This window comes from Primulina tabacum, chromosome 15 (assembly GCF_025594145.1).
Source record: "Primulina tabacum isolate GXHZ01 chromosome 15, ASM2559414v2, whole genome shotgun sequence".
NCBI lineage: Eukaryota > Viridiplantae > Streptophyta > Magnoliopsida > Lamiales > Gesneriaceae > Primulina > Primulina tabacum.
The window spans coordinates 695,011-706,588 of NC_134564.1; positions in this window are offsets into that span (position 1 = coordinate 695,011).

An 11,578-nucleotide genomic window follows, 5' to 3' on the forward strand; every position below is an offset into this window, starting at 1 on the left:
TCTGATCTAAATTAGATTTCTCCTCTCGAGGCTTATACATCTATTGCTTCCCATACCGTTTGCCTCCTTGTGGTCGACCCTGACTGTTTTGACCACTCCATGAGAAATTTGGGTGTTGCCTCCATCTAGCATTAAATGTGTTGGAATATGGGTCATTACTAGGACGGTTCTGAGTCCCCACATGGTTCAGTGGTGCCTCATTTTGCAAATAATTATGATTCCTATTCTGTCAATCCTTCGTGAAGTGATCACCTCCACAATCATCATAGAAGGTCTCTTGCAGTCTCATGGTCGTACCACCAACATTCATATCATCTATTTTCATAATCAAAGCCTCTAATTGTGTAGCAACCGCAGAGAAATCACTCACCTGGTGAACTCCTGAACTTATTGTTCCTCTCAAATTGAGGATAATAACTGCTGGCTGTCACCTCCTCCAACAATTCATATCCTTCTTTGGCTGCCTTTCTCAACAAATTCTCACATTCAGCAGTATCTATCATAGTACGATTGACAGTGAGCAAGCCATAATAAAAAAATTGAACTACTAACCCAAGAGGCAGCTTGTGATGTGGGCATCTCCACAGTAAATCTTTGTAGCTCTCTCATGCCTCATATAAGGACTCTTGCTCGAATTGGGCTAAGGTAGTGATGTTTGCCCGCAACTTCATGGTTTTAGAGGGAGGGAAATATTTGATGAAAAACGTTCTTGCCATATCCTCCCAAGTAGTGATAGAACCTACAGGCAAACAATTTAACTAGGCTTTAGCTTTGTCACGTAAGGAGAAAGGAAACAAACGCAATCTAACAGCATCATCAGAAACTCCATTGAATTTAAAAGTATTGCAAATTTCAAGAAAGTCTGCGATATGAGTGTTTGGGTCATCTAGCATAGTGCCCCCAAACTGGACAATATTCTGAATCATCTGAATAATGACTGGCTTGATCTCAAACTGGTTCGCCCTGATGATTGGTCGCACTATGCTTAGACGTGCTCCATCAAACGAAGGATGTGCATACTCCAGCATGGGCTATGCGCCTTGGCTCCTCGACGCGTAGGCCTTCATGATGCTCTTCCTCACGCGTAGGTCGATCATCAAGCATGTTCTTACAGGCATAGCCTCAAAGACATGCAGCTACACAAGGTTTTCAGCCGATATACCATGTTTCGATGATCGATTTTTTTTATATTTTAATAAATGGCCCATCATGCTTCTGTTTAATAAATTAAATAGTTTACCTCGTTGACCGGAGTACTGTCTGGTTGTATCCACCGGGTTTTACAGACTGCTCCTCACAACCTAACCACGCATTCGCAACAGATGGTTCCTAACGCAGATTCATTCAACAACACATAGCACAACCCTGTCCTACCTCAGGGTGTATAATGAAGTAGTTCAATTTGAAAATAATACATTAGAAGGGCAATAAACATTGGTCTTTTTATCCAAACATACAAACTATTAATACATATTAACCTCCTGCAGAGGAAAATGAACTTGTTTAACTACGTATAGTAGCTGGAGTTACAACATACATAAACTAAAAAGAGAAATATTACAATTATTTTGAAAGAAAATGAAGAGGTTGAATGATGTCTTCATCTTCCTTCTACCTTGATATTTATAGAAATCTTGGTGGATTTGAAATCCGGACTTCAAAGCTTGTAAATTCTTCTACCAATTGTGGCCGACAACATCTTGTGAGTGGTGATCCTTTCAACCACTATCTAGTGACTTTTCTTTAATGGGTGGTTGAGTGAACCATCTTTTTCACTAGTTAGTGGAATCTTCTTTTATTGGCAGTCCATCCTCCACTAATGGAGTGATTGGATCACATGTATACTTTTCTTTGTCGAGAAATATTTTGCTTTTTTATTGTCCTTGATGATATTGTTTTTTGTGTGGTCCTTTATCACTTGGTCATGTTTCTGTAAGATGCTTCTTATCCTATCTGGGTCTAAAGCCCTTGCCAAACTCTGGCTTCTTTTGGTTTGGTTATTCTGGTCAGATATTTTCTGACAATCTTCTTACATGAGCCATATTACAAAATTTTCGCCAAGTTTCTTTTCTCCATGACAGCTTGCTATTCTACAGAAGATTTCTTTTCTTTTCAAATAGGTTTTCGGCGAAACTTGTTGTTTTTTCCTGTCATGATATTGAACAGGAACAGTCCGTTTACAGAATTTTGATAAAACTTATAACGGAAACTTGAGTTTTTCCATTTCAGTTAGACAAACTCATTGACCCCATGATCTTCTGGTAGAGATGTCATATTCAGTTATTGAAGCAACAAGAGGTGTTTCTTTTGTTGGAGGACCCTTGATAAATTTTTGAACATTTGTGTCTGGTCTCCTTAGCTTGATAAAATGAAAGGTTTCGTGTAAGTCTTTTCCTGCTGGTTCTGGTGAAGTACTGAAAAAGTATAACTCCATAATATCTCATCTGGATAAATATTCGTTGTTTGCCCATGTTTAATGAACAGCTTCTTAGATCAATTTAGGTCAACCTGAGATTTTGGGAAGTTGGGTGATGTAGTATAAACCGAGACAAAAGTCCCAAATTCATACCATATTTTACCTCATTTGGATATAAATTTGGTTTCATTCATACCCTCAGATATTTTCTTGATACATCAACCCTGATCGTGGCTAAGTTAATGCATATTCTCATATTTAATTTCTATCAGTTTTGATACACTTGAAATGGAGGAATTACAGCTTTATTAATACCAACCTTGTCAGTATTAGGTCTAAGATTGATCTTTCCGTCTTCAATCCTCGAGGTGAAGGGTTGACTTGAAGACTCGAGATAAGAATATGGAGTTTTAATTTTTGTTTCGACCGACTCATCTATGGATGATTCTGACTTAACACTTGTGCTACCGGTATTTGAATCCCCTCCTCCAAGTATAGAGTCTTGTACTCGAAAAATCTCCATTTTGATGTCAGTGGCTTCTCAATGCCTTGGAAGATAGGCCTTTGTATTACAGACCATAGCTGGGTATAAGCCTGTAAACATCATGTAATTCGATCAGAGACAATTCTCTTATCAGCTTGTTGTAACCTGCCCACAACTTCTACATTTAGGGCAAGCTTGTTGGACTCGTTTTGAAGCATATGTGTTCCCTCAAATGCCTCTGCATTTTTATGATGGCATCGATATCACCGCTGTCCATCTCTTGTTAAAAAATCTGCAAGAATATTTTCATGAGATTTAATAATTACAATATCAAAAATATGATTTTGACATAAAGCTTGCCATCTTAATAATCTAGCCTTATCGGGTTTAGATTTTATTCTAATTTTCAAAAAAGCTTTTACATGTGTATTATCAATTTTTAAAGTAAATTTCTTTGCTAATAAAAATAATGATAATTTTTCAAAAGCTCTTTTTACTGCATAAAACTCATTTTTGTTGATATGACATCTTATGGCTTCTGCTTCTGAGAAAAGTCCACTACAATACATGCATAGTTGTTCTCCTTCTATTGTGAGTTTGGTTTAAAATGTCGTCCAACAATGATCACTGGCATCTGTGTATAATACCAGATCATCTACATCATGAGAAATAGTCATTTTTGAAATATTTTTGCAAATCTCCTTGAGTTGGCTAAGTCTTTCTGCGTGTTCTTCCGTCTATATGAATTTTGCATCTTTTTTCAGCAATGAACTAAACACTTTCCTATGTTTTGCTAGGTTCTTAATGAACATCTCAGCAAAATTAACAACTCCTACAAAGTTTTGAATTTGTTTGGAAAATTTTGTACTTTTTCTACTATGTGTTTCTGCAAAATTATTCAGACTCATCGATTTCTATTCCAAGGAATTTCAATCTTTCTTGTGGCAATGACTACTTTCTTTTCATATAGAACATGTCTTTCTTTTTTACAAACTTTAGAGAAAATCTCTAAAAGCTTGATATGTTCTTCAATATTTTTAGACGCTATTAAAACATCATCAATATAAACAAACATAAATTTGAAATAATCTTCAAATAGATTATCCATTTTTTTTTTGAAATATCTGTGGTGAATTAGCCAATTCCATTGATAATACTTCTCAAATATAGTGTCCTTGTGGTGTGGAGAAAGCTGTGAATTTTTTCCTTTCTTCCTGCATCCGGATCTGATAGAACTCGGACTTACAATCAAATTTAGAGAATATTTTTGCATTGCGTATGCAACTAATTAAATGTTCTCTACTAGGTATGAAATACCAATCAAACTCCAGAATCTTATTAATTTCCTGGTAATTAATAACTAGTATGAGTTTATTTCTTTTTATCTCACCATTATTTCTTATAAGAAATCTTGAACTATTGTATAGTGAAATTCCTGCTTTGATTAAACCAACGTCGAGATGTATCTTAATTATAATATGCATATTTCGTTGATCAACTATGGTCATTGGGATTGGTTTACATCTGACAAACTCATATTCCTTGTGATATGAATCTGGCCGGGCTTGGCGTTCAAAGGACGGCCAAGGAAGTTCAAAGAGGCACTATAAGGAATGATGAACAAGGAAGAAGGGCTTGTGATGCGTGGGATGACGTTGGGAGGCCAAATGAACATTATTCAAGGATCTTTCTGAACGACCGAGGCTACACGGACCTGTACACGGGGTCCGTGTCCATTACACTTGAGGAAGAGAAATCCCGAGCCTACACGGACCCGAGCACGGACCTGTACACGGGGTCCGTGTCTAGTGTTTTCCGGAGAGTAATTTTGCCGAGCATACACGGACCCTTACCCGGAGGCCTACACGGGGTCCGTTTCCGACACGTTTGGGCGCAGATTTTTTTTCCTATTTTAGAGTTTTTATTATCTTGGCAAGTAGATTTCATATCTTTTTGATTTGGTATCAATATATAGACGAATTTTATTGATTGAAAGGAACATTGAATAATTATTGATTGAAGTTTATAAAAATTTCTTTGAGAATTCTCTCAAAAACAAGCTTAAGTTTCGTTATAACTTTTGCGTCGTATCAAATCAAACTTATCAAAAGATTTATCTTTTGTGGCGTTTGTCAATCGAATAACACGAGGGTTGCCAAGGACGGGTTCTTTGGAGGTTCTCTTGAACGCGATTGTTTCTATCGTTGATTAATTGTTGCTAGGCCGCGTGATCTAGAGGCGATTATCACATCTATCAATTACTTGTTTCAAAGATCGGGACAAATCAAAGATCTCGTGGACGGGATCGTATCAAGTGGTATCAGAGCTTTTGGTTTTTTGATTCAAGTAAGCGTATCCGTTCAATTCTTCGTAGGATTTTCAATACCGATTTTCGTGTAGCGATTTCTACGTATTTGTTGAATCTACAAAAAAAATAATAATAAAATTTCGCGATTACTGTTCATCCGCTGGAATTACTGTTCACGGTACTGTTCATATCATATGGTATCAGAGCCATACTCTTGACTGGTCGTGTGGGTGCATGTTCCCTGAAGTGCCCTGGAGTGCGGGTTAACGAAGGAGTTGGCACGAGGATGTACAGTCTAAAGGGGTCGGGAATGCCTGGAAGTGCCCTGGAGTGCGGGTTAACGAAGGAGTTGGCACGAGGACGTATAGTCTAAAGGGGTCGGGAATGCCTGGAAGTGCCCTGGAGTGCGGGTTAACAAAGGAGTTGGCACGAGGACATGCAGTCTAAAGGGGTCGGGATTGATGTGTCCCACATCGGTTAGCAAGAGTTGTCTTGGGCAAAATATATATGAATTCACAATCCTCCTCTCATGAGCTAGCTTTTGAGGTGGAGTTAGCTGGATTCATATCATATGATATCAGAGCCATACTCTTGACCGGTCGTGTGGGTGCATGTTCCCTGAAGTGCCCTGGAGTGCGGGTTAACGAAGGAGTTGGCACGAGGACGTACAGTCTAAAGGGGTCGGGAATGCCTGGAAGTGCCCTGGAGTGCAGGGTTAACGAAGGAGTTGGCACGAAGACGTACAGTCTAAAGGGGTCGAGAATGCCTGGAAGTGCCGTGGAGTGCGGGTTAACGAAGGAGTTGGCACGAGGACGTGCAGTCTAAAGGGGTCGGGAATGATGTGTCCCACATCGGTTAGCAAGAGTTGTCTTGGGAAAAATATATATGAATTCACAATCCTCCTCTCATGAGCTTGCTTTTGAGGTGGAGTTAGGTGGATTCATATCACCTTGCCTTCCTTAATTTTAAGTTTGGCTTGGAGTTGGTTCTTATCCCATCATGCCAAAAGATCTTCATTGTAATTCTCTTTGATCTTTTTTTTTTTTTTTTTGCATCTTCTAGGGATACTTTTGATTCAAACTCTACATCATTTTGATGTAGAGCTATCTTAAGGAATTCTAATTCTTCAGGTTGGAGTTCATTATCGGCTCTTAATTGGAGCATTGTTTCTTCAAACCGTCTAGAATCCTTCATTTCGGTTCAGAAGTTTTCCTTCATTATCACGCTTGCTGTGAAACTGGATTGGAAATTTTCTGTAAAATGCATATCTTAATCTCTGGATTATGAATTTGTGATTAAATGATGTTGTGAAAATTAATTTCCTACTCTCATTTTCTTATGTGTATGAATTAAACATTTGTAGAAAATTGTTTCATAACAAAATGTCAGCTCCTGTATCATGAAAATAAATCGGTGTGTTTTTACCATATACCACGGTGTTTGTCCAGCATCTCCGATTAATATTTATGTCATATTAATCCCTTTACATAAGATTAAGATCTTTTTAGAGAAATCTCTTCCAGCAATCTGAGGTAATTTTTCTTTCAATTCTTTTAGAAAAACTCCTCTTTTTGCTGTACAGATTCCAGCTCATGAATCAATATAATCAACAAAATATTCTGCTTTATATTGTTAATGTAACATCCCTAATGGGATGTATATCGAAAATAGGCTAGTGGTCATTGAATTTTCCACATTCTATCCTCAGTCATGAACTCTGTTTATTTTATAGACGTTTCCAAGGTTTATGCTATTCGAGAAACTCCAGCCCAATATCCAATTGATCTGGTTCTTTTCCTGAGATTCCTTTTATATGAACTTCAAATTTTTCGATATTGATAATTCATTTGTAAGTTCCTATCATATGTTATTCTAAATAGTATATGGTATTACAATGAAATTGATTCCTTTGTTTTGTAATATCAAATATTATTTCAACTTTCTTCTAATCTTCTGGACATCTAAGATTTCCTATTGTAAAAAAGCTTTTTAGCATCTGTTGGGCTTCTTGAACAATTGTTTTTCCTCACATGTACTTTTTAATTTTATCTCCTTGAATAGATACTATTTTTTATTCCAATTTAAGACTTTGATTTCTTTGTAGAATCGGTCTGTCTTGAATCTGTATATATATTTCCTGTATTAATGAAAACTCAACTCTTTATAGATAAATTACTTGAGCAATTTTTCCACATATCTCAAGTATTTCAATGAACTCATTTAAAATAAAAAATTCTAAATGATGTGTATTAAATAGAGCATATGAAATTTTATGGGTAATAGGATATGTTCTATAACCACTTGCATCAACTTTTTTTCTTTGAAGTCCTGATGCAACTTCAAATCTCGGCTGAAATCTCTATCTGTCAGGTTGTAGGAAATTCTTAGATAAATTACTCCTATAATTTTTTTTCCTACACAAATATTTCTCGAGATAGTTCCCAGTATTAAATCTTGAAGGTTACCCGTTCGTTTATCGGATATAGCCATATCAATAGGTGAATCTATTTCTTATTTAAAAGTAGCTTTTATCATAATCTGGATTGCTTCGATATGAATCCATGACATAGTTCGTGCTACTTCTATCTTGAATTTTTGTAATTTCTCCTTAATTTCTTCAAAAGAAATTAATTGTATTTCCATTCTATTCCCCATAAGTTCTATTGGAATTTCCATTTCCCTTATAAAATTTTTATAAATTAGATGATGATTTCTGTTTTTTAGGCCAAGATTTCATAAGAACTTTTCTATCGTCCGGCAGAGAATCATTGATATCTCTGAAGACTAGGATTTTCTGTCATGATATTTTGGACCATGTTAAGGGATATTGTTGTCTGACTAAAAACCAGACAAATCTTCATGTGTTTTGTGCCGAAACACCTCGTCTTCTGTCACATTTCGATTCTGTTCCATCAGATTCTTCCTGACTCAAGACTTCTTCTTCTTCATATATACTTTCGTCTAAGGTAATATCCTCAAACTGGTATACTTGAATAAGATCTTGATAATAAACTGCTTCTTCAATATCCGAGGTCGAATCGAAGCGTTTAATTCATCTTTTTTTCATTTTCTGGATAGTTGATTGAAATATGACATCTTGCTCCACATGTCCAGCAATTACAATCCTTAAAACTTTTATTAGCTCGGGTGTGAGCTATTCTGAAAGTTTTCTTCGTAAGTGTTCTCCCCGTATATCGAGATATACTTGATGCTTGGGATCATGCCCTACTTCTTGATGGTCTGCTTCTTTACCCATATTTGTAAGTTCTGACCTTTTGTCTAGACCATACTGTTATTGGTTTCCAAGAACTTCTTCCACTTCTAGCATAAGGATGAGTTCTAAAACTTTTCCTCTGTTGCCTTTGTGGTTTACTTCCAATAATTATTTGAAGATCATCTTCTTTACAACACAGTAGTGTGTTTGTTTTCCTCACAAGTACTTTGTATTTTTATCTCCTTGAATAGATACTATTTTTTTTTCCAATTTAAGACTTTGATTTCTTTGTAGAATCGGTTTGTCTTGAATCTGGATATATGTTTCCTGTATTAATGAAAACTCAACTCTTTATAGATAAATTACTTGAGTAATTTTTCCACATATCTCAAGTATTTCAATGAACTCATTTAAAATAAAAAAATTCTAAATGATGCGTATTAAATAGAGTATATGAAATTTATAGGTAATAGAATATGTTCTATAACCTCTTTCATCAACCTTTTTTCTTTGAAGTCCTGATGCAACTTCAAATCTCGGCTGAAATCTCTATCTGTCAGGTTGTAGGAAATTCTTAGATAAATTACTCCTATAATTTTTTTTCCTACACAAATATTTCTCGAGATAGTCCCCAGTATTAAATCTTGAAGGTTACCCGTTCGTTTATCGGATATAGCCATATCAATAGGTGAATCTATTCCTTATTTAAAAGTAGCTTTTATCATAATCTGGATTGCTTCGATATGAATCCATGACATAGTTCGTGCTACTTCTATCTTGAATTTTTATAATTCATCCTTAATTTCTTCAAAAGAAATTAATTGTATTTCCATTCTATTCCCCATAAGTTCTATTGGAATTTCCATTTCCCTTCTAAAATTTTTATAAATTAGATGATGATTTCTGTTTTTTAAGCCAAGATTTCATAAGAACTTTTCTATCTGTCCGACAGAGAATCATTGATATCTCTGAAGACTAGGATTTTCTGTCATGATATTTTGGACCATGTTAAGGGATATTGTTGTCTAACTAAAAAAACCAGACAAATCTTCACGTGTTTCGTGCCGAAACACCTCGTCTTCTGTCATATTTCGATTCTATTCCATCAGATTCTTCATGACTCAAAACTTCCTTTTCTTCATATATACTTTCGTCTGAGGTAATATCCTCAAACTGATATACTTGAATAAGATCTCGATAATAAACTGCTTCTTCAATATCCGAGATCGAATCGAAGCGTTTAATTAATCTTTTTTCATTTTCTGGATAGTTGATTGAAATATGACCTCTTGCTCCACATGTCCAGCAATTACAATCCTCAAAACTTTTATTAGCTCGAATGTGAGCTATTCTGAAAGTTTTCTTCGTAGGTGTTCTCCCCGTACATCGAGATATACTTGATGCTTGGGATGATGCCCTACTTCTTGATAGTCTGCTCCTTTGCCCATATTTGTAAGTTCTGACCTTTTGTCTAGACCATACTGTTATTGGTTTCCAAGAACTTCTTCCACTTCTAGCATAAGGATGAGTTCTAAAAATTTTCCTCTTTTTCCTTTGTGGTTTACTTCCAATAATTGTTTGAAGATCATTTTCTTTACAACACATGAGTGTGTTTGTTAATACCCTTTAATCGTTTGTAATTCTTTTGTAATGATGCCATATGACACAATTCTGCAAATTTTCCTATGAGAAAAAAGCTATTCGTGCCAACATATCTGGATTGCCATGGACATATTCCCTTATTAGCATTTGTCTCCAGGGACTTGGCATTTTGGCGAAGAAATGTTGAATTGCTATATTTTTTCTTTGACCCCTGAATTCCATATATATTTAGTGAATAACATAATATATTCGTCCACTAAATATATATCATGTAATTCAAGACTATACAGAGCTTGAATGTATTTTTTTCGCTGTATCTTGACTATTAAAATAGTCTACCCCTATAAATTGTGCTTTAAATAGGGTAGACACTCTTCCGGCTATCTCACTAAGATATTCTCCGGCTAGGACTGACTCTTTGGTTTCCATCGAAGTCATGTTCCAAACAATTTTAACTGATCCCATAAGACTCATTTCTAGAAGTTTGACGAATCATTCTTTGTTGAGATCAAGTGTTCCTGCTTGCGATTCTTATAGCTGATGTCCAATAATCTATGAAATCTTCTCTGTTTTTTAAATCCAATACATATAGGTTAAGCATAACCCCATAAGGATGTGTATGTTCTAAAACATATTTTTCATAGGGTGTTTGGTCCAAGGAAATTTGACTTATCCTTGACATTGTACCCGCTGGGTGTGATTCTCCACTAGTATAAAAATCTGGTTGGAGTTCTCTTATGTTTATATTATGATATCCAACATTTTCTCTTGGTGGTTCATGATAAGATGATCAGGTTATGGTGGGTGGTTCACCCCCAGTTGTGTTCATCTTTAGATCTACAACCTTGAGATTTGTAAAAGATTCTACAAGGTCTCGGAGATCCTCGAGACCAATCCTCTCTAAAGTTGTCATCAGATTAATTTCTTTTCTGAAACTATTTTAATTAGATTGATCGTTTTTTTTCTTCAATTAAATGTTTTAGCATTACTTTGGCCTTCTCTCTTTGGTTTAATAAGGGTTCGGTACCAAAGAATAATGATAACCTTCTTTCTGAAGTCTTTTTACTAGAACTTGGTTGTTGTTCTAGATTTTGAACTCTTGTTTGAATCTCCTTTAATGTTTTTAGAATTTCTTCCCGATTTTAAGGATTTTATCCACATTTTGTGGTACATAATATAACACATTGCCATAATTTTGTACTTTTTTTTTTTAATTTCTCTAAGATGTCTGGAAAGTTTAGAGGAATACAATACTATTTCTAGGAGCCTATTATTTTGAATCATAAAATTATCTTAGGACTCTGATAAGTTCTCTTTTGTTCTTGATATCTAACATTGGTTAGATATTTCCATTTCAAATATTCATGATGGATCGGTTCGGGCACCTTTGAAGGTGCTTCAAACACAATATTCTCAATGAGCTGCAATAGCTCGTGTTCTAAGAATGTACACACCGATAAATTAGATCGAGTTTGGTTTTAAACCAAGCGGAAACTACTCGAAATAATCATTCGTTAAGAAAGTTTATCAGTTTAAAACTTTTAACATAAGTAA